We start from the raw sequence: 25,277 nt of genomic DNA, 5'->3' as shown, positions 1-25,277 counted from the left end.
TTCTCTTTCAGGAGTATGATTTTGAGGTGATTATGAAGCCCAGACATGTTGGGTGTGGAGCCTGATTATCTTATCTATTCAGAGGTATCACTGCGTTGGACCCTAGTTCGTAATGTGGTGGCAACACCGCCCGTAATATTTGTACTGCAAGGGGGGTCTAGGGGGAGGTGACAATGATCTTTAGGAGCCCCACCTTGGCAGGGGATCAGGGGCAGCACCCCTGAAGCTAAAAATAGATGTAAAATTTCCTTGTAAAATGTTGTAATTTCGTAGTCAATTTGGGCTATTCATTAGGTGGAGATCTGACGGTAGAAGTTATGTTTAATTTAGGGTTTATTTCCCTAGAAGTAAAACCCTTGCTATATATGAGGGAATTGTATTATGTCTATGTAGATATGTATTCTGAGTCAGAAAGAGAGAGGAGATTGTGTGACAGTGATGAGGGTATTATAATGGATTTGTTGTAGGTTGTATCTCTTCAGTTTGCTAAATAATATAAAAGGAAGGACTGGTTGCTTCTCTGTGGACGTAGCCCAAATTGGGTGAACCACGTATATTTGTGTCTCTCTTGTTTTATGTGTTTTCTGTGTTCATATTTCTCCAATATATTTTATGTGATCCATTTCTCTATAATATATAATTTTCTAACAGGACGCTTAAATGCTAGGCCTAATCATCTATCCCAGATTGAGACTGGTGATGAGCCTACTAGTTTGGAAGAAGGGTTGCCTGATGCATAGTGCTTTGTTGTTCGTGTCGTAGATGATCACTTTTCTAATATAATCCAGTTTTAACAAGTAGCACAACCCTAGAGGAGTATTCTACACAGCAGAAGAAGGAATTGGTGGTTAGCGCAACTGATTTTTCTGTTAACGTTGGACACCTATAAAAAATGGGCTCCGTTGAGATACTGCACCGATATGTTCCATAGTTTGAATGAACAAGCATCCTCACAGAAGCACATGGAGGAGTAGCAGGAGGAAACTATGTAGGAAGAGTGACCACGTAGAAGATCTAGTGCATAGGACTCTCGTGGCCAATGGTGCATAAGGATACAAAAGCATATTATAGGGTGTATGATGCTTGCCAAAGGATGGGAAGACCATCACGAAGGGATGAATTCCACTTAAATCCATAGATCACCTTGCTGGGTGTTTCATGAATGGACAATTTGTTTTGTGGGTGTAATATAGCCACCAGCAGGGAAGACCATGACAGGATATATTATTATAGCAACTGAATACTTGACACGATGGACAGAAGAGTAACTGGTAAAGGACTGTAGCATAACTACTACGGCGGAGTTTAATTTTGAGTTTATCTTGTCTCGATTTGGTTTCCCTAAGATATTAATGAGTGACAGGGGCACACACTTCTTAAATGAAAACATTTCCATGATTCTTGAATAATTGTAGGTATATCATCAAAAAAGTACACCCTATCACCCTAAAACTAATGGTACAGTAGAAGCCTTTAATAAAATCCAGGAAAGCACTTTAATGAAGGTTTGCAACACGATGCGGAATGACTGGGATGCACGCATACTAGTAGTCCTATGGGTGTATAGAACTACTTGTAAAAAGTTGACAGCCCAAACCCCTTTTAGGTTGGTCTATGGACAGGAGGTTATGATGCCCATGGAATATATTGTGTCAAGTCTGTGGATTGCGACACTCACCAATATGGCTGATCGTGATCCTATAGAGAATCATCTCGCACAATTGATGGAATTGGAGGAGGATCAGTTCTTTGCAGGATTTCACGAACAAGTGCAAAAGGAGCATGAAAGGCATGGCATGATTGACATATAAAGCAATGCACCTTCTAGGTTAATGATTTGGTTTATTATAAGACAAAATATTTATGAAATTTCCCAGAAATGCATTTTTTGGGATGCTATGTGGTAAAGGAAATTATTGATGGCGGTGTAGTTTAGCTCGCAAAGATGAATGGAGAATTGTTTCCAAGAAAAGTCAATGGCAGTGAATTGAAGTTGTACAAGGGTGATTCCTCCCCTGCGCAATTCCTATATGATGGCGGGATAGTCTTAGTACTCCAAGCATTTGCAAGGAAGTAGGAAACTACAAAATACACTGCCCAAAAATGCGAAAGACAAAGTAAGAGGGCCACACAATGGAAGAAATTAGGGTGCCAATGGGAGCTTCGCCAAGGTGGCTGCATCACGAATGTTAGTGCTACACAACCTGGTCAAAAAGTAGCTATTGGAAGCACTATAGATGATTGGATGAAAAAATTTCCATTAGGAGGAGTGGGGATGGCGCATTTATGGGGCAAATATTTGGAAGTCTTCTGGCAAAAATGCATTACTGATAGAAATTTAGAGGGAACAGTTGAATTCAAATTTGAATTCGCCTATAAATCTGGCATGTCACCCCGCATTCGAATACTTTGCATCGTGATAGACAATTTTGAGCTTTTTCTCCTTGTGTTGCACCAAGTGTTGAACTATATGTTTGAGCCAGATTGGGAAGAACTCTTCTCATGACCAAGATAGGTTAACGTACCCAAAGATTTCCATAAGGAATTTGTAGTAAACATGACTACAAATCCCCCCGCAATAGAAGCAACACCCTTCGAAGCAGCACACACAGTTCAAGCAACACCCTATATTCCTATGAGATTTCTGACTACATTGCCTAGGTCTCCTAGACCTAAGCCCTCTGTAGCTGACAAAAAATAGAAGAAACCACAAGTTCCAGTGAGGAAATCACCAAAACAAATTCCCATGGAAAGTCGTCAGAAGGGGCAGATGGAAAAAGTGCGACAACCGACTGAGCCCCTTGATTTAGATGAAGAAGAACTATGCAAAGGCATCGAGGAGATGGATTCTCATGAGGATGAGCCTATGAATCAGATCTCGAAGTACATCCCACAATGCAAAGGCACAACTAAGGTGCCTAAGGAGCTAGACAATTCCAAATTTATGGTCTCTACAGCACTATTGCCAGAAAAGGTAGTGTTTGAGGGCACGCTATTGGGCTGAATTCCAACGCTGAAGCTAGAGGATTGGGATTTGGGAGATCATGAGAATTTCCCTCAGCTTGCATCGACCAAATACCTATTTAATATCTATTATGAGGAAACTGCAATCACGTGATTGGAACCTATGAAGTGGGTCACTTGTGTTGAGAAAGAGGGCCTCCTGAACATGTTCTGGGTGTCACACTTCAGTCAGACCATCATTAACATTGTATGTGTATGGAAGTTACACACCTTCATGCATGATGGGTGTCTCTGGATAAGAGAACCCATCCAAATTATTGATATGCTGATCCACCGGATCATCTTGCTTCCCTATCAAGGTGTGAATCTAGTAGAAGCATTCAGAGGGAAAACGAAGGAGAAGCAACTTGCATATCATATGAAGAGCTTGGTGTTGCACGGATATTCCATCTGCTCTATTTCAGATCCCACTATGTAGTTCACCATGCAAATATTGGCGTGCAAGATCATGCAGAAGTTTCGTGCAGATGAGGTTCCAATGCCTCTGATCTCTTTGGTTGCAAAAGGAGTCCAGTACAACTAGGCTTAGCACCTTTGAAAAGAATTCTTGGAAAATTGTTGGGAGGCCTAGGATGAGGGCAAGGCATTTCATTATGTCTCATTGTTACTCTTTTTAGCATTAGTAGCATGGAGGACAACCAGTTTCCTCCTCAAGAATCAGACCTTCCGAAGGTAGCGAAGTTTGCTTCACTATGGGTAACGAAGGACGCTACGTGGGTTATGGAGACCAAGATGTTCTGGGTGTTGGTGAAGATGGATCTGTGCAAGGTGATCAGCTAAAGGACGAGGCTGTCACCTACCTTATATGAGTAGTATGATCCTTATGCCGAATTCAAGGCTGACTTTTATAATGTGTATGTTTGTGCCAGAAGGGATCCAAATAAGATATGGCACAAGTTACCTTATATTGTTTACGAGGCGGATGTCACAGAGATTGTTGGTAAATGGCTAGGAGAGTGGATTTACCCATTAGGCCAAGGTGCAGGAATGAGAAAGGTAGTAGAAGGTCTCACCATGTAGACATCATCAGCAGAGAAACAAAAGGAAGCCCAGAAGACTGCAGCTCGGGAGAATTTTGTGCAGTAGAAAGAGGTTGCAGCTAAGGAAGTTGCTGCCAATGAAGCTGCTGACAAAGAGCGAGTGGCCTAGGAAACCACAATCAATGTTGAGGAGTCTAAATATTAGCATACCCAAAACCAAGAAGGATCATATGTAGAAGAGGGTGGGGGTGCAGAGCAGGGAACCCCCTTTGTGGTCAAGAAAAGAACAAAGAAGACAACCTCGAGGTTGCAAAAGAAATAAAAGTTGACTAGATTCACCCACGTGGATCCCCTAGTCCTCACAACTGGGAATGGACTCCTCCTGAGGCATGTTTTGGGTCTCAAAGCCAATGTTTTGACCAAATAATGTTGTAAAGCCCCGCGAATTGTGGGTGCGGAAGTATGTTAGAGTCATAGGGTTTTCCACCCTAGTTTGTAATGTAATGTCGGCCTACCCATGGTCTACGAACCATGGGATTATATAAATAGAGTGAGGCTCTAAGCATAAAGGGATAAGAAGTCTAAGGGATTGAGTCGTAGAGTAGGAGAAGGCTCTGCAGTTGAGTGCGTAGAGCCTAGTTGTCCACAGCTAAGTATGTGGACCCTTGCAACTGAGTGCGTAGGGTGGAGTCGAGTCTATAATAGAAGAAGAGAATAATGAAGAGAAGTTTTATCCAAATTCTATATCTGTTCTTGAGTTATTACATGTTTGATATCAATTGCAGATATCCTGTTCACTTACTGCGTGCACTTGTATGAATGATTTATATTGCTAAGTCTACTTGACACATGCAAATAAGCCAAGTTAATCAAATAATGGTGGAATACTAGTAATTACTTGAGTAATAACAGCGTTCGGCCCCTAAGTAGGGTTGCGTGAAGGCAACATCTCAGGTTGCGAGGTATAAGTAAGTGCACATAGTGACATGCATGCAGGGTTGAACTGCGGACCACTTGAACTCATCAAACATCTTTAGGGTGAAGAAACCTGGTTCTAACACCGTCCCATACTACTTCGGGTGAGACCTCAGTCCACGCTCGACAGACTGTTGTCGAAAGGGCCAGTAGTACCAGGATTTGTTTGGATAAATCACCTCTGAACATGAGTCAGGTCCCAATAAGTCAACAAATGGTTATGTTGCCAAGACCATGATCTGCATAAGGGATGTCTAATGTCATGTCACTAGAATCTGACAAAGAATGAAATTGAAGTGTGGTTGGACAGAAAAATTCACGAGTTCATGGCACAGGAAAAAAGGAATTCACAAGTATTGAAGGAACAATGGTTAGAGCACTACTTATATATGGAAATTCATGAAATTTTATTTGCATCCTTCCCTTCAAAGTTGTACGAGTGGATCATGAAGCTAGCAGATAGTCAAGGAAGGTGGAAACCAAAGTTAGTTTGTAGACTAGAAGCCTCAAAAGATAAGATTTTGTGCACTGTGGACCATTGGCTCGATCAAATTATAAGAGGGTTTATCACCGAATTCACGGTAGACATGTTAGTTAGATACAACGAGGCAGGATGATGCTTCCTCAAAGGACTGCGAGGTAAGTACATTAAATATTTGAACACTTGGATTAAAATGCTACTATGTGAAAAGTGGGTTATGCGAATAAATTTATGTTTGTGGCTACATGAAGTGGGAGGATCTATAGAAACGAAGGTAGTGCAGAGATAGAGAATAGCCCCTTGATTTCACCTCGGCGAGAAATCAAGGAGGAGCTCGCGAAAGTTTCACCAAAAAGTGTGATCAGTCTGATAAGGCAGCGATTATCGCACATACCACCTCCACCTACACCACCACCAGTTTCACCATCTTCACCCCCATATCTACCCACACCACCTCTACCACCACAGTTCAAAATGGCGAGCGCAATAAAGTTACCAGTGTTCAAAGGAGTAGGGAACGAAGATCCAGACCAAATTTGGTTCGTGGTAAAGGTTGTATGGGAAGCGCAAGGATTCATAGATGACAACATAGAGAAGGCAATGATGGTAATCACGTTGCAGGATCACGTATTGACATGGTACATTAAGCATTCTAATGACAATCCAAATGCGGGCATCACGGATATCCAAGCTGTGCTAAACAAGAAATTTAGTAGGCCAAAATTGGAGACACAGTTGATTATCAATTTAAGGAAATCGCGATGCTTACCGGCGAGACACCCTGGGAGCTGGATCAAAGAATGAAGCATCTGACTCGTGTGGATAACATGACCTTGATGGATGGGAAACACCACGCATGGTTTGTAGTGTCCCTAATGCCACATCTAAGGATGGCACTTTCGCAGCAGAAGTTATCCACCCAGGCCGAAGCTTTGGAGATTGCAATGAGACTGCACGAGACCCCGATACAAGATCCTGGCTTGATAGTCCAACAAATCCACGCACAACTAAAAAATTTGTGTCTGGAAATGCAGAGTTTGAAATAGGATAGGACAACTTGCCTAGAGGTGCGCGTGGAGGTATGGTGCATAAAGTGCAAAGGCCAGGGACATGACAAGGACCATTGTCTAGTCTTCACGAACTACCTGGCAGGAGGAGGGCTGATTCCATTGAGACTATAGGCACAAGTAGGGCCGAGCACAGAGCCTACATTATGGTCCGTGATTTGTCAGATAGGTGGGAATCATGCTACAGATAGCTATCATCTATTATAGAAATATACGCAAACACCCCAGTAGTTATTTTGTAATTTCTACAGGTCAGTAGTCCATGATGAGTGTACCTGTAGAAGTTATGAACTAATGACGGATCAAACTCCTACCCATAGAGTTCAGACCGAAACAGGAGCCCTCGATCAAAATGAAGGGATTGCGCGCACTAGATTTTAGGGGCGTCGACAAGGTCGAGGTGGAATGGGACCAAGAAGGGGTCGTGAACAACTGATTTGTTACAATTGCAGAGGGTCAGGGCATTATGCTCATGATTGTACAAATCTGATGAGAGAATCATGTTTATATTGTACCCAGTTTGATCATGATATGGAGGACTGCCCTACACTGATAACGATGTTGAATGATAAGGGAATACTCTAGCCTCCCTCAACTCAAAACCTACAAATGATGAGTTATGAGCCGCATGAAGAGGACCCGAATGTAAACATCGTGCTCCGAAGTGGTATCATGATAGGAGATGACAAGCACAAGCAACCCAAAGAGATTGCTTGGGTTCGCAAGGCTCCAAAAGAGGAACTAGAGTTTGATTTGGAGCACGTGAAGGAGACATTAATGGAAGATAAGAAGTTCTTCACGGAGGCCTCCACTTTAGGTAGTAAAGACAAACTAGAACAGGGACCCATCAATGCTTACTACCTTTCTGGAGACATGCATGAATCTGCTGTGTGACAGCAAGGCTATAAAGGGAATGCAAGAACTCATCACCATGGAAAATTTTAGGGGCGAATTTTCGCCCTTGGGCTAAATTAAGGGATTTAATATTTTTATTGGGCTAATGTTTTTGTATCATAGTACATTGTTACAAATTGCCTCAAATTTATTTTATAAAAAAATTAGGTATGGAGGTTAGCCCACCTTAAGGGAGAGGGTAAAAAAAGTAAATTTAGCCCTTGAAATTAGGAGTTGCAATCTCGCCCTCATTTTCAAGAAAATGTATTTATGATAGTTATAAATAAAAATTTAAATACAGTGGGTGCATGGTAAATAGATAAAATTTCTTTTTATACTTACTCCAAAGGCATGTTAAATAAATAAAAATACAAATAAACTAGAGGTATGGTAAATAAATAAAACCTCTTTTTATATTTAGTCCATAACCCTCTTTCTATTTAAGAAGGCTAAAAAACAAGGTTTCATTTAAGTGAATCCTCTGGGCCAAATACCATATTTATAAAAGAGGTATGGTAAATTAATAAAGATATAAATAAACAAGAGGTATGGTAAATAAATAAAACATTTTTTTATATTTACTTCATATGTCACCTATATTTATGAACACGCAAGTGTGTAAATAAATAAAATATAAATAAAGTGGAGGTATGGTAAATAAATAAAACCTCTTTCTATATTTAGTCCATAACCATCTTTCTATTTAAGAAGGCTCAAAAAATAGGTTTTATTTAATTGAATCCTATGGGCCAAATACCATATTTATAAAAAAGGTATGGTAAATTAATAAAAATATAAATAAACGAGAGGTATGGTAAATAAATAAAACATTTTTTATATTTAGTCCATAAGCCACCTTATATTTATGAACACTCAAAAAATGTGTTATATTTAGGTGAAGCCTATGGGCCAAATACCATGGGCCAAATTATTATTAATACCATGCAAAAAAACATTATTAACCCTAATATTAGTATTAATAAAAATAGAGATGGCACAAGGTATTGATCGATGGTATTCAAATGGAATGTGGCCTATTTAAAGGGGGAATTAAACTAGCATAGATCCATCTTTACTCTGGATCAAACATCCTGATATGAAAAATAACATAGAGTGAAAAAATATTTAATCCCTCTAGGGGCTCGGTAGATCAAGAGTAAAAATGGATCTTGTAATTTGATGTCACTTAAACATTTTAACATGGTTAAAATAAAAATCAATTATTAATTTTATTAATTTTTATAAATTACTAATAGTAGTTTTTAAGCTCTAGGTTTATGATAACCCATGGTATTGACCCATAGTAATACCATGGTATTCATGTGAGCATAGACTATTTAAAGGGGAAATTCTATCAGCTTAGATCCATCTTAATTCCGGGTCTACCAAGTGCTGGGAGGGATAAGAGTGGTAGATGTGGAGTTAAGATGGATATAGGTTGGTTTTTATGATAATGAAGATATTAAATAGAATTAGGAAATTATATTGTAAAAAAAATCTTAAGGTGAATGGTTCAAGCTACATTTAGTCACTTCACAAAATTTAGTAAAAAATACCAATATCTCCATTAATATTGGTTTTTCTGATTTAACAATTTTTTTTTTTCAAAACAATGAAATTTTAACTCTTTCTACATCACCTTGGCAGAAGAGAGATAGTCCCTACCAAGATTTCCCACCATTTTTCAAACATTCTCAATATGATATCTTCATGAAAAAGTTAAGGTACTGATCTTGGATTAGTTGTTTGAAAAATATGCTAGTGTGTACAACCTTTCATCTTCTCTGCTATTCTTAGTTTGTCGTAATGATCTATAGGGATTGGGTCACTACACCATATTGTCCTGAAAGGTAGAGATTGTGCACGAAAAAGGAAATTAATCCACATGTTACAACACTCTTAAAAATTGTATGAAGGCAGTGAATTATGCTAATAAGAAATTTAGATTGGGAGAGACATAATTAAATTTTATTATTTAATTGAAGATTTCCAATTAGAATAATAATAAATCTACATTTATATATTTATATATTGATTGGAAGGCTTCTGAAAACAGTCACTTCTTTCCATTAGATCCCCTTTAGGCATTTGGGATACCTACTACTTCATTATATTATATAGTTGGGGCTTTCTACTTGTTGGCATGTTAGGGTAAACAAACTTGATGTGTTTTTTTTTTTTTTTTTAATATCGCTGTTGGAGTCTATGGAATAATAAATAAATTTGATAGCTTGGCAAAAGTGGTAGCTTGACAAAAGTGGTAGAGAAAACATTAATCTCTCCTACCATGACAAACATGGCCTTTAAAACTTGCAACATTCTTTGTAGGATGTGAAAATTATGTTTCTTTTTTCCAAACATGTATGTTAGTATATTACAGTTTAATGAATATGTTTTATTATTATCATGTATGGTTTCATACTTTAACAAAACATTCGCTAAGACTTCACAATGTTTTATTATTCAGTGGAATATTTTCCAAGATCTTACAAGATTTTATAGTTTAGGGAAAGATTCGCCATGACATTACAAGATAATATAATCTGGTGAGAGATTCACCAAAAAATATATAAATACATATTATATTAGTGATAAAATCGCCTCCCATTTTTCCAATGTATCATGGGGATTCGCCCATTTATTATACATATAAATTTAGGGTGGTTCTTAAAATATTCCCTACTCATCACTAGGTGCACCAGGTCAGGAGAACCACATGTAGTCTGGAAGCTTGGGAAGCACACAATGCGAATAGGAAGTGAGATGAGATTGACTGCATAAATCGGGTAATATGAAATGGATCAAGTGATTCTGGATCTAGGATCGGACGTGAATGTACTGCTAAAGAAGACATGGGAGTGCATGGGTAGGCCCACATTGCAATGATCTCCTATTCAATTACGAATGGCCAACCAGTAGAAGATCCTACCGATGGGAAGATTGCATGAAATAATAATATATGTTGAAGGTGCGAGTGTGCTTACATATTTTGAAGTGATAGAGATTTTTGATGACAACAATCCCTATCCTATGCTACTGGGAATAGATTGGGCCATTGATATGAATGGAGTGATAAATCTAAAGAAACGCAAAATGATTTTTGAGAAAAGGTCACTGTGAGTAGTGGTACCTTTAGACCCTGCGAAATGATCATGCTACACAGAGCTAGTGCACGATGACAAGAACGACAACGATCTAAACTGTATCTACAAGATAACTGCTTGGGATCAGGACTGGGTGAATCCAACAGTGGATAGTAGGATTTCGTGGGAGCGCGAAAGCTCATGCACCTCAGATTCAGATGAGGAAATAGAACGATGGCAGAACCAGTTACATGAGGTAACCACGCTCAATTCCAGCATGATGGTAAGATCACTACACTGTGTGAAAACAGAGGAAAGGGATCTACCTATGTATGATGGCTTGACAGTGGTGGATGATTTCTTGACCAAATTTGAAAGAGGGGTGCTGGAACAATAGCATTTCGACGCTCTGAAATGGCACTATGTGATACACCCACAAGATGGTGGGGTACGCATCAAGAGAGTTTTGAGGACTGGCACGGATGCAGAATGATGATGTCCCTATGATTTCGGAAACTGCAGATGCGGCTAACAGACAAGTATGATGGGCGGGATGATCCACATGCACACCTTGCGAAATGGACCAAGGTCTATGGGGAAGAGCCACAACCTAAATGGGTGCATTTGTTCTGTCATATCTTGGATGTCAAACCCATGAATTGGTATACTAAGACAAAGCTCTGCCATGACACGAGCGAATGGGATATCTTGCGTGATGGATTCCTGTTAACCTTCACGTTTGAAGATCATTGGTGGGATACTATTAATGATGCACTACAAGAAGTAAAAGCAGCTATCTTCAAAACACCCCAGGAACCAATGGAAGTGCTTTAGCCAGAATGGGATATCTTCTGTGAAGCATTCCTGTTAACCTTCACGTTTGAAGATCATTGGTGGGATACTGTTGATGATGTGCTACAAGCAGTAAAAGCAGCTATCTTAAAAATACCCCAGGAACCAATGGAAGTACCTCAGCCATAATGGGCAACCCAGTTGAGCTACATTCTAGTGTGCTACAATGTAAATATTGAGGAGGATGATGAGGATCCATGGCATATTAACATTCCAGAAACTAAAGGCTATCGTGAGGTTCAAGGACCATTGATTGAGGATCATGACATCACCGTGCCGATAAAAATAAAGTAGGTAAAAATTGGGACAGAGGTGGAACCAAAGCATGCAACGCTTGGTGACTATTGGGATGATGCCAAGGTGGATAAGGTAGCTGAGTTACTCCACGAATACTAAGACTTATTCCCGACCAAGATTACAGACATAAAAGGGATCATTGGTGACTTAGGGATGATGAAGATCACCCTGAAACCTGATGCGAATCCGGTTAAGCAGAGTCCTTACTGCTTGAATCTGAAGTATAAGGAAAAGGTCCACGTAGAACTAGACAAGATGCTAGCAGCAAGAATTATTGAGCTGGTGGAAGAATCCAACTGGGTGAGCCCTATGGTGGTGTAGGAGAAAAAGCAGAAGGGCGAAATAAGAATATGTGTGGACCTTAGGAAGCTGAATGACGCTTGTGTATGCGACCCATTCCAGACACCGTTAACAGATGAAGTATTGGAAAATGTTGGTGGACAAGAAGCATACTCATTCATGGATGTGTTCTCATGGTACCACCAGATCAAAATCGCGCTGAAAGACAGGAGCAAGATGACCTTTGCAACAGAATGGGGCTGCATTCAATACACTGTTATGTCATTTGTGTGGAAGAATGAGCCAACCATTGTTTCGCGCATCATTGTTACCACATTCAAAGAATACATCCAGAAGTTCCTGGAGGTCTTTCTATATGATTGGACTATCTTCAAACTAGTTAAGCACCACATAGCAAGCTTACGCTTGATGCTGGATACTTGTCAATGACACCAGATTGCGCTGAACCTTAAGAAGTGCACATTCCTCCTTCCTTTTGTAAACCTGTTGGGACATGTGGCCTGCAAACAGGGACTGATGGTGGACCCTGTGAAGATTGCAGTAATTCTAAATTTGAAAGCACCACGAATTGTTAAACAGTTGCACGCTACCTTGGGACACATAGGATACTACAAGAAGTTCATCAAATGCTATGCCCAAATCACTGCGCCGATGGAGAAATTATTGAAAAAAGATGTCACATTCTACTGGAATGATGAGTGCATGAAGAGCTTGGATGTCCTAAAGGAGAAATTGGCCTTCGCTCCAATCCTGGTCTTCCCAAAATGGGATGTGGAGTTTCATGTACATGTTGATATGTTGTGTATCGCGCTGGGAGCAGTGCTCACACAAGAGGGTGGAGAGGACTTGGATCATCCTATCGTGTTTGCAAGTCATAGATTGTCCAAAGCTAAGAAGAATTACTCCACAACCGAACATGAGGGGTTGGTGATGATGTACACACTCCAAAAATACCAACACTATTTGCAAGGAGGACATTTCAAGATGTATAAAAACCATTTCATACTGAAATACTTGATCAATAAGCTTGTGTTGGGGGGGCGCATATGCAGGTGGCTCTTATTATTTCAAGAATATGACTTTGAGGAAGGATTACCTGATGCACAGCTCTTTCCGATGCGCATCGTGGACAGGCACTTGGAAGATATAATCCACTTTATAACAATGGGGACTGTGCTGAAGGAATACTTCGTCCAACAGAAGAAGGAATTGGTGGTGCGCGCAGTGGATTTTTCTGTCATGGTGGGGCACTTATACAAAATGGGAAATGATGAGATATTGCAAAGATATGTACCTAAATTTTAATGAAGTCAAATCCTCGCGGAAGCACATGGGGACGCTATAGGAGGACACTATGTAGGATGAGCAGGTGCACAAAATATTCTTCGTGCAAGGTTTTGGTGGCCAACCCTTCACCAAGATTCAAAAGAATACTGTCAGGCTTGTGATATATGTCAAAGAACCAGAAAACCATTGTGAAGGGACAAGATGCCATTGAATCCACAAATGACACTGCAACTGTTCGAGAAATGAGAAATTGACTTTGTGGGACCTATCAAACCTGAGGGAAAGATGGGCGCATGCTACATCATCACTGCAACAGAGTACCTAAGACAATGGTTGGAAGTGCAGCCAGTCAAATACTGCATGGCCGCTACGGCTGCGAAGTTTTTGTTTGAAAACGTGTTGACCCGATTTGGCTGTCTGAAAATCTTAATGAGTGATCGTAGAACACATTTATTGAAGGAAACCATTAGCATGGTCACAGAAGGGTTCCAGGTGTATCACCAAAAAATCACACCGTATCCCCCACAAGCCAATGGGACTATAGAAGCATTCAAAAAAATACCAAAGATTATGCTAACCAAAGTGTGAAATGCACAGTAAAGCGATTGGTACTTGCTCATACCTGCAGTGCTATGGGCTTACAGGGCAATGTGCAAGAAACTGATGGGACAAACACCATTCTGGTTAGTTTATGGCATGGAAGCTATCATGCCAATGGAATATATCATACCTAGTTTGCGCATAACAGTGCTCACAGGGATGACAGACTGCGAAGCTTTGGAGGAACAGCTCATGCAATTGAAAGAACTTGAGGAGGAATGGTTCTTGGTTGCCTAGCACAATCGCCATAATAAGTTGCACACCTTCAAGGTAAATGACTTAGTGTTGTTGTATGACAGTAAGTTTGAAAAGTTTCTAGGAAAATTCAAAATGCATTGGCTAGGACCATACATGGTTAAGGAGGTCACAGACGGAGGCGCAGTCCAGCTAGTCAAACTAAATGGAGAACCCTTCTTAGAAAAAGTAAATGGCAGCCACTTGAAGCCCTACATGGGTGGGATGGCTATCTGACTTGCTGGCAAAAGCACAGTCTTCACACTCCAAGGATCTAGACAAAGGCATGGGACTATAAACATACATAGTAGATACTAGTACAGATGTAGGAAGCAATTCAGATACAGGGGTCTTAGAATGATGGATGTAGTAGATTCAACAAGCATTGACTCAGTGCACTGCCGACATCAGCATAGCTCGAGGATAGTTGGAGGAACTTCGTGCCAAGATCGTCGCGCCAACAGAGTGACTCGAGGCCGAGTCACGATGTTTGTGTTGGGGGCTTTTTGGGCATGTAATCCTCCCGAGGCATGTTTAGGGGCTCAAAGCCCATGTATTGATTGAATAATGTTGTAAAGCCCCGTGAATGTGGGCACAGAAGTATGTTAGAGTCATAGGGTTGTCCGCCCTAGTTTGTAAAGTAATGTTGGCCCCATGGGGTTGTATAAATAGAGTGAGGCTCTAAGTGTAAAGGGATAAGAAGTCTAAGGGATTGAGTCGTAAGTGTCTAAGTGTGTCTTTGGGTCGTAGAGTAGGAGAAGGCTCTGCAGCTGAGTGTGTAGAGGCCTAGTTGTTTGCAACTGAGTGCGTGGACCCTTACAGCTAAGTGTGCAGGGCAGAGTTGAGTCTGTAACCAAAGAAGAGAATAATAAAGAGAAGTTTTATCCAAAGTCTATGTATCTATTCTTGAGTTATTAAATGTTTGATATCAATTGCAAATATCCTGTTCATTTAATGCGCGCACTTGTATGAATGATTTGTATTGCTAAGTATACTTTACACATGCAAATAAGCTAATTTAATCAACTAACAGTGAAATACTAGTAAGGACTTGAGTAATAACAGTGTTTGGCCCTCGAGTAGGGCTATGTGAAGTTAGCATCTCGGGCTGCAAGGTACAGGTAAGTGTGCATAGCGGCGTGCACGCAGGGTCAAACTGCGGACCACTTGAACTCATCAAACATCTCTAGGGTGTGGAAACCTGGTTCTAGCACCCTCCCATACTACTTTGGGTGAGACCTCAATCCGTGCTCTGCGGACTATTGCCGAAAGGGCCAGTAGTACCGGGATTTGTTTGGCTAAATCACCTCTAAACTTAGGTTAGGCCCCAACAAGCCAACACTCACTGAAGGGGACTTAGACAAAATTGGTGACAAGGTCTAGGATACTGTAATAAAATTATGGACCCATTTTGAGTAGCAGTACCAGCAGGTGCTAGGAAATTCACAGAAGGATCTGCACAACTTGCAGATCCAAACATGCTTACTACAAGTGAGCGTAGGTCAAGCAAGTGGGATTTAGGTGACCCTACATCAAGAAAGCATGATGGTGTTGGAAACATATTAGACTTTGGATATCCGTGTGATTCAAGTACCAGACGGGACCCTGCACGCCGACTTAGAAGAGGCCAACACCTAGCTTTCAAAGATCAAGAATTGGGGCATCAACCTTGTGGCATTCCCTATCCAAACCCTGCAAGAGTTGCACAAGGGAGTATTGGATGAGCTGAGGTTTAGGGAGAAATGTGAACTATTGGTGATTAATGAAGTAAAGAAAAATAACGAGTAGATCTTTGAAGAAAAGTCGCAGACACTAAAGGAGAAGGAAGAAATTACTATGCGCAACTAGTACTTAGAAGCAATGATTACATAGGCGTTTAATCAGCTTCCTGAACTTAACATTGCAGCTAATGTAGTGTCGATATAAAATATCTAGAAGTTGACCGTGGTGGTCAAAGAGTCCAAAGATGAAATCAGCAGAGTCTGATTCGAGTTACAACTACAAATTTCAAAGCTGCAATTGAAGTTGCAGCCGACAACTCCACCATAGGTTCGACATCAACGCAAAGCTTCTATCAAGGCATGAATAGCCACACTAGAAGCAGCATTCAATGAATGCACATAGTTTTTCAAGCAATCCATGGAGCTATGGACATCTATGTAGGATGACCCCACTCTGCAGAAGATTGGCATAGACCTTAGAGAAAAACAACGACAATTCGATGAGATTAGATCGACCGGATGCACTTTGGCGCCAGTACAATGGTTTGTAAAACTGTAGGAAGGGAAGCAACTTCATAATTAAATTAAAGAGCTGCACCAAGAAGAGACCATTCTTAGGCTAAAACACAACCATGGATAGAGGAGGCTATCCAGCTAACTCTGTTAGTGCAAATCAAGCTTAAGGGCATGCAACAAACTCAAAGGACCATGGGCCTCGCAGTGGAAGGCCCCACTACATAGAAATTGGTTGAGGTAGTAAAATAGGAATCTAAAGAGGGCAGAAGTTGGGGTTCTGTGAATGGCAAGTGAAGATTGAAGTGCTAGATGAGTGACTCGAGGACGATTCACCAAATTGTGTTGGGGGCATGTTGGGATGGTGTCACTGGGTTAAGTTTTGTCTTCCCTTTTTGTAAAAATGTAAAGTCTCCATGATTTATGGAAGCAGAGCACGAAGATAATAAGATTCGAAGGGGTTTTAGTTCCTTAGGTTGTTAGGTGTTAAGAATTTTTTGAGACCCTCCCATAGTCCGTGAACCATGGTATTGTAAAAGGAAAGGCTATAAATAGAAGAGTCATAGCAAGTCTAGAAAATGAATCATAAGAAAGAAAATCATTGTCGGGGCAAGTAAGCTAGGCGGGAAGGTTTGTTTCTTGTACTTAGGCAAAGGGGAAGTCTCCTCCATTTGAGTGCATGAAGACCTTGGTAAGTTTTCTAGTTGAGTGTGTGGGCCCCTACCGCTGAGTGTGTAGGGAAGGAAAGTATGTACTTTGAAATATCATCTAATAAAATATAGTTGTGATACATACTTTGCATATTTGTTTATCTGTATTACTTTTGCAATTTATGTGTTTCTGAACTGTATTTGAAAATATATGAATAAATGTTTATCTAATGTGTGAAAGGGGTAGATCAGTATAAATTATGCATGTTATGACTAGTTAATGACCTTCGCAAAGATATAATTATTGTGTATAATAATTATTTTTATTAATTCTTCGAGAAGGATTAGGGTTCACGAAGATAGATCTAAGCCCTATAAGTCGCCGGAACCCATCACAAAGACCTCTACATGTAGAAACCTAGTTCTGTCATCCCCTAATACTGCTTCAAGTGAGACTAGAGACTACGCTATGTGGGTTGTTGCCAAAAGGGCCAATAGTTTAGCGTTTTGTTGGTTGGTGCAACTAGAATTGAACCTAGGCCAGGCCCCATCAAACCAACAATATTTTTCCCATGACCTTTGTATTATATTATTTATACATGAAGTTTTACCAAGGATGTTACACCACATTTACCCAAGCTAACTGATCCGAAGAGTTAGTATGATATGATTCAACTCCCCAAGTATGGTTAAGCAAGTGGAACCAACATGAAAAGACCAATCTAACCTACCACACATGCTATAGAACCTCCAAGAGCTAACCAACCCTTCCAGGTGACCAACACTAGAGACAAATTACCTTTTTCTAGACTAGAGCCTGAGTTGCTTCCTTGTAAATCCATCCAAGTGACTGAAAGCCTCCAGTCGCTCTCATGAGCTTGCTCGAGTGTGACTGTAGCCTTTTTTCTCCAATGCTATGCCAATGACTACAAGATTTAAGGTTGTTTTCCAGGGTTAGGAACGATTCACTACCCATAACTCCATGCATTTTTTAGAACTCATAAAATACATGAAGACAATTCTTTTGATAACAAACTTGATCAAGGACTTGACTGGACCCCTACTAGCCATGAAAAGAATTTCGTCAAACATGTAAGAAATATGCAATCTAAAAGTCATAACAATAGATCTGAGCATAGGGTTCTCATACTTATTTGAGAATCACTAAGAAGCATTGATTCCTTATCACAATAATTGCATTATCATCTACTAGGTCATATATTCATTGGACATTCATTTATTAATCAAAACATGATGATATCCAAACATCATCACTTTCATAAACCTTACCCATAACCATCATATAACCAACAAAAATAATAAGGATATGAAAACCATAAAAAACACATATGAACCAATACATTTACACATAACATACCAAGGAGAAGGATATATTATTAATGAATGCATAGGCAGACAAAGTATGGGACTTCCACGAACCACTCGACTATAGATTGGGCTGAACGAAATCTATCTTTTAGCCAATCGTCCCCATGCCATATTCCAAGAATGAATGTGGGATCTCATGAAACAAATCCAAAAAAACTAAAGCAGGGCTTCTAGAGGCAAAAAAACCTCAAACCTCAACTAGTAATTCCACCTCATAGTCAGACATCACTAACCATCACCATATTGGTCTCCACCTAAGCTAGCTAGGAATCCAGAGTGTCTGTTCCAACCAAGGATTGCAGGACTAGTAACTCAACCCACAACTGCTTCCAGGATCTACATAATTTGTTTAACCAAGGCTCCATGACTACTAACTCAACCCACCCAAGGTTCCAAAGTGTTTGTCCAACGAAGGCTCCAGGACTAGTAACTCAAAACAAGCTATTATAGGGTTTACAGAGCATTTGTCTGACCAAGGCTCTAGGAACTAATAACTCAACCCACAACCAAAGGAATATGAGAACCAACCAGAAAAAAAAAAAAAAAGTTAATCCCACAACACCATTGCTATCTAGGAAATGGCAAGGCTAGGTAAAACCATTGTTAATCTAGACAATCCTCCATGCCAATGGAATATCATAACCAAATAACCACATGCATATGCCATGCATGCCCAAAACTAGCAAGGAAATCATACATCCAACTCAGTACCTGCAAGAAAAACCCATTGTGGTTGTTGAACTTGATGTCCTCTTACTCTTTCTTGCTTTTCCTTTGCCTTCTTACTCCAAATCCCAAGTATGCCACACTCCTCTAATAGTGATCCAAGAAAAATCTAAGTGTCCAAGACTATGAGAGAGAGAGTGCAGAGAGAGCTCCAAAACTAAACTAACAAAAGTATGTCAACTAATCCTCAAAAGCCTTTTTATTAATCAGGCATCTATTTTCTTCAATTTCCATTATTTTTCTTCATTTTCCTCAAATTAAACCTGTCACCTTTCACCTTCCTTTACTCCTAATTTCACTTATTTTCATAAATAAAATGCTAATTAATGCCACTTTTTCTCTCCAAATCCTTTTCTATTGCCTTTTCCAATTTCCATAGCCATTAGTTAATCATAAGTGATCCCCATCACTATGTTTTTTCCCAACATTCAACTTGGAATACATGTCCCATGACCAAGATATTATTTTTCCTTTATTAACTTTATTACATGGATTTTGGACAAGGGATGTTACAATGGGGCTCCTACTCCAAATGGTGTGAGGTCCAGTTTAGACTTCACATTGAGGAGACCTCCTTAGTTAATGATTTTCCAGCACCATCAACAATTGGCGCCAGAGGGAGAGCTAGATCACAAGTTTTGCCAGTCGAGTTTGTTTTGAACCTACCATTTTAAATGGCTCATCCCCAAATCATACTCTCTAGGTTTTTTCCTAATATATCAAATGGTAAAAAAGTTATCCTCAATGGACCTCTTTGTACGTTTTCTCAATTCAAGTTTGATGGTGAGGGTGATACATCCATAATGGAACATGCATCTCTTTTTCTTAAGTCTCTGTGATTATTATGAAATCAATTATGAAGATGTGTCTTGTGTTCTTTTCTTCCTCATGATTTAAGGTCAAGTTAACCAATGGTGTCATAGCCTACCACCTGTGTCAATTCAATCTTTTGAACACTTCATCAAGGAGCTTCATTTATCCTTCGAAAAGTATGACTACGAGGATGTCCTTAAAATGATTAATGAACTCAAAATGAACCCTGATTAATCAATGAAGATTTTTCTAATTGATTCCTTCACCTACGTTTTGATTTTCTTGAAGAATATATGGATTGAGTTTTATTTAAACAAAAGTTTGAGCATCTGGGTCATGTCTCTTTTCATGGTGAGTCTAAACCATTTGATGTTTTTGCATCCCCAACATTGGTAAACCATGAGACACCTCTAATGTTAGAGGAGGAACCTACCATTCCTTTGGTTCCTTTTCCTCCTAATGTTTTAGTCCTGATGTGGGTGCCTCCTTGTGATGATGTCAAATTTGTGAAATCTGAAAATCAATTTGTTGACCAGTCTCATCAATTTTCGTCTACTTTCAATGAATCAGATCCGATGGAGGAAAGCTTGGAATAGTTTATGAAGCCTAAGGTGAATATTAATCTCTCCACTTTTAAAGAATATATTAACACTCATAAATTAAATCCTGGATCTAATTCAAAACTTGTTATCCTCTATCGTCTCTTTCTCATGATCCCTTGTCCCTTGATTTGCTTGAACAGTCTCTTCCAAACTCAAGCAGTGAGCAGGTACAATTTAGTTACATGTTGCATATAGAGGAGTAGAAAGGTGAGGATTCTTTCAACCTTTCTTCTCTTTTCAAACTCATATATGTTAAGATAATGTTCCTTCATTCTTGGTTGATTTAGAATCCAACAATCTCAATAATAAATCAAATGAAATTAATTTTCCTAATCATTGAAAAGGCTTGGGAAATCATCATTCTGATGATCATGACTCTATTGTAGTATATGAAAATGAATGACCACGAGCACCAATTGATATTTCATTTTCTCAAGAAGATTTTATTTCAAAAGATGTAGATCTTGAATTTGTTTTGGTCAAAGAATATTTTCTTATGCAACATATTCTTCAACTCACTATTCCTTGTGTCCTATGGATTGTAATGAAAATATGTCATGAGCTTTGAATGTACAAATTAATTTTCATATTTCTAAATTAACATAAGGTAAAAAGGATATCCATGATGAAGAATAAAGCAATGAAATCATTAAGCATCCATCCCATTCCTTGCAATCTTTTGTTTTGCATGAGGGAAACTCCTCATATGAGGTTGCTCATGAGATTGCTCCAATTCATACATCTCTAGATTTACAATAAAAAGTATCTTATGACTTGAGTAATATATTTGTTGAGGTTGTAGAATCTAAAAAACTAGTGCTATAGATAGCTTCCAACTGGATAATAGTTATCCCATTAATTTAATTGATAGTAGTTGCCTATATGAAATTTGTGACCCGACTCACTTCTTAAAATGTAGTTATCCAAATTTTCAAAGTTCTGGAACTTATCATAAATTTGAGGCACTTCAAATTTCATTGATGGTTATGTTAGGATCTCGCATTCTTGGTGAGATTCCTTAATCACGTCAGATATGAATTTCCTCACATAATTCTTTCCTTTGTATTGTTTCACTAGATACAAACTCTTTCTTGATTTTGAACATTTCAGATATAGTTTTTCTAACTTTAAAGATTTGGTTTCTGATCAAATAAAATATTATTCTCTAGTTGATACATCCCCATGCAAATATCTTGTATCAAATTCGGGTTTGGAATGTATATCCTTCATGCATGCCTACAACTATGAAGCCAACCATTCTGATTGTCAAGATAAATATCAACATTGCCTGAACGATTCATATATGTTAAGTGAACAGTCAACTCCCAATCTTAATTATGAATGTTGTTAAACTAATTATTTTTGTTCTAGGCCATTCAATACTTTTTAGTAGCATCCAAACCTTGAATCATTTAGTGTATCAAAACCCCCATGTTGACATGGGTACTATATTTGATTTGACATATCCTTCTAACATTTTGTCAACATGTTGTTTCAATTGGTTTCCCAGATGTACATGGCCAACAATTGTTTATAATTCCTAAATATTTTGTATTATTGGTCTAGTATTGAATTGGATACAAAGGGAACCAGTGAAGAATCAAGGATCTCATATTTTTATTTGTCAACTGGGTCTGAACACTGGTTCTAAAAATTTTCACTCAACGAATCGTGTTTTCCATTAATACATCTGATAATGGTTTTCCTACGTCGGTTGATCTTGTGAATTCTCCTTATAATTCAAATACACTAACTAAAAGTTCATATTTCCTAGAGTTTTAGGGTCTTCAAAGGGACATTTTTGGATTTCATGACCAAATCTATGCTTGGTTGGAAGCATCTTACTTAACAAGCCCTTTTGATAATAACAAGATTTGGTATTTTCTCATGCTTGGTAAGAAGGGAAACATCGATGAAGATACATTCATAAGAAGCCTTCGAGGTTGGTATGACTGTTATTCTCATAGGAAAGGTGAGGTTGTTGGTTGATTAAGGTTAGTTTTTATGGCATATATTTTCGCCTGTAGGCAAGACCTTCAATACGTTGTGCAAGTTATTCAAGATCTTATCTTTTCTTCTGCACATTGTTTTATATTGGTTTTAATAGATTGTGTCTTTGTGTATGAAGGTTGGGAGAAGTTATAGTGGCTACATTGGAAATTAAATTACACTTAGCACTAATCTTCTAACTGGTTAGGTTACGAGTAGGTCTACCTGCATTTAGTTCCCTTGCATATTGTCATACACTTACTCTCCATCTAGTCTCCAATTTTGTTTTATTTGTTTATTTTGTCGCGTATGTTGTTTTTAGTTCAACTCTTCATCCGCTTTGCTCTTTTGATCATGTTTTATAGTTTTTCCATGCCTTTTCTTTCATGTGTTTTAAATAAAAAATTGCATGAAAGGTACTCATTTTTGGTTCCAAAGACAATGTGGTGAAGCTTGAAAAGGGAAATTATGATGATGAACAATGCTTGGCTTATCTATTATCCTCTTCTCTATCTTGGGTTTACATATTTTTAAAGTCAATGATGTTTGAATGGGAAATATGATCCTTTCAAACACAAAGACTTTGGTCAAATTATAAATCTTGTATCTATTCTAGGATCTTCATTCCTTGATTCATTTTTGTAACTAAACGATGTTCTCCCTATCAATCCAATCAATTAGAGAAGGGAAAGGGAAAAATGAATAGTGAGCAAACCTATAACATAAGTATATATATACATATATATACAGATATATATATATATATATATATATATATATATATATATATATATATATATATATATATATATATATATATATCCTTCTATAAAGGAAAAACTCTTCTACTCTCAATAATTTGGGATCCCTCTTCCACCCTAGTAAAATAAATAAGTGCCTAATCACAATTCTATAATAAATTAAATAAAGGGTGAAAGAAGAGAAAGGCTTCCTTCATAGAGAGGTGAAGAAAGTAACTTCACTAGGGGTACTATTCAAGCTCGTTGGTAGTGAAGTAACACTTATTTTCCTGTAGTGAGCTGACGGGGTAATATCCAAGCCTGCTAGTAGTAGAGAAACACCAAAGATGAAAATTCATACTCTAATCATCTTAAACTCACAACTACATATTACCTTCTCCTAGATCAAAACATTTGTGATTTGATAAGCTTTGTAAATGCGTTTAGGTGACAAAAGGAGTAGAGGATTGTATATCCATAACTGGGTAAAATGGTGAAGTTAACCTAATTCATATGGTGAATCAATACTTCCTGAGAGACTGAGACCTTGCACTTAAACATAATACCTAAACAGAGAAGCTAGAGTTTTACCAGTGTTTCGCCAAGTGTCATTGCTGCGAAAAACACCCTCCAAAATTTTTCTTACACTTAAAATTTTAAGCCTACTAAGGATCTTGTGATCTATCATTCCATGGTAAATTCATGGTCTTCTAATTTTTTTCAAAGCATTAAGTCTCCTTCTAGGTGTCAAATTCACTTTCTCACACATGTTCTATCTTTGATGAATTCAAAAACACACTTATTTCAATTCAAGCTTAGATAGGCATTGCAAAACTCTTGAAGGTAAGGCTTGCATAATTACTAGTGATAGTAACTACACAATCCATAAGAACAATGTATTGTGCAATACATGAGGACAATCAATGTGCGCTCTTCATTGACAGTCTTCCTCACTTCGATTGTAATTGTACTTCTATTTTAGTGATTTTTCTCAATTGTTACTCTGTCACACATTTGTTTTCACAAGTGTCACTTTCATGTTCACAATTTCGTTTTTACTTACATTCACTTTATAAGTTTCATTTCCATGTTATATTCACTCTAGCATGTGTCTCTTTCACTTTAAGCTTATACAAGTGTCATTTGAACGTTTCTCTTACATTCGCAAGTGTCATATTTTGGCATGGGAAGTGTCACATGTTTAAAAAGTGGAGTTTTGGCTCATTTCAAGAGGAAAATTTGGTACTAATGGGTCCTATTTATCATGTAGACATGTATTAGACTCATTCCCTACTTTTTATGCATTATCACACTAGGGATTGCTTTGTCGTCACGTTAAGGTGATCATGGTGATTCTGGGTCTTGAGTGTTTAATGTTTTGTCATCGATTGTGCTGAGTGCATTATCATGTTTCAGTCCAACCTTGATTTCATCTCTTCCTCATTGATCCCACACTTAGTCAAATTCAAAAATGTTTGATACCTGACCAACCCGAGCTCACTCTGCCCCCTTTAAATGTGCATTGAGCGGTTGTGTTATTACCCAAAAAATGATAACCTAGCCATTTCTTACTATGTGCATTGAAATACACCATGTAGAATTAATTTTACCATAGTAAACCCACTTTCAACATAGCAAATAATTTAGTAAACCTTTTTTCCTAAATTAATTCTCATTAAAATTCAATAACCCCATGAGAATAATTGAATAAATAATTATTTATTTAATTTTCTCTCAAAATAATTATTAAATCATTATTTGATAATTATTTCTTAATTATTTTGACTTAATGACCTTGGAATAATTAAATAATTCACTATTTATTTATTATTCCTTATTTATTCCATATTTACTTTATGAGATAATTATTAAACTACTATTTAATAATTATTTATTCATTAATTCTCGCTAAGTGATTATTAAATCATTTTTATTTGTTAATTACTTCAACCACTTTCTAAACAAATATTTTTTACCATTTTGAATATATTTTCCCTCTCAAAAATATAATAAAGTATTCTCAATGACTAGATTTTGATTTGGTTAATAATATTTTATTA

The sequence above is a fragment of the Pinus tabuliformis genome, chromosome X (assembly GCF_031772625.1).
Source record: "Pinus tabuliformis cultivar Carrire ecotype Pingquan chromosome X, CPIR1, whole genome shotgun sequence".
NCBI lineage: Eukaryota > Viridiplantae > Streptophyta > Pinopsida > Pinales > Pinaceae > Pinus > Pinus tabuliformis.
The sequence above is the reverse complement of the archived record's forward strand: the minus strand, read 5'-3'. Positions refer to the sequence as shown.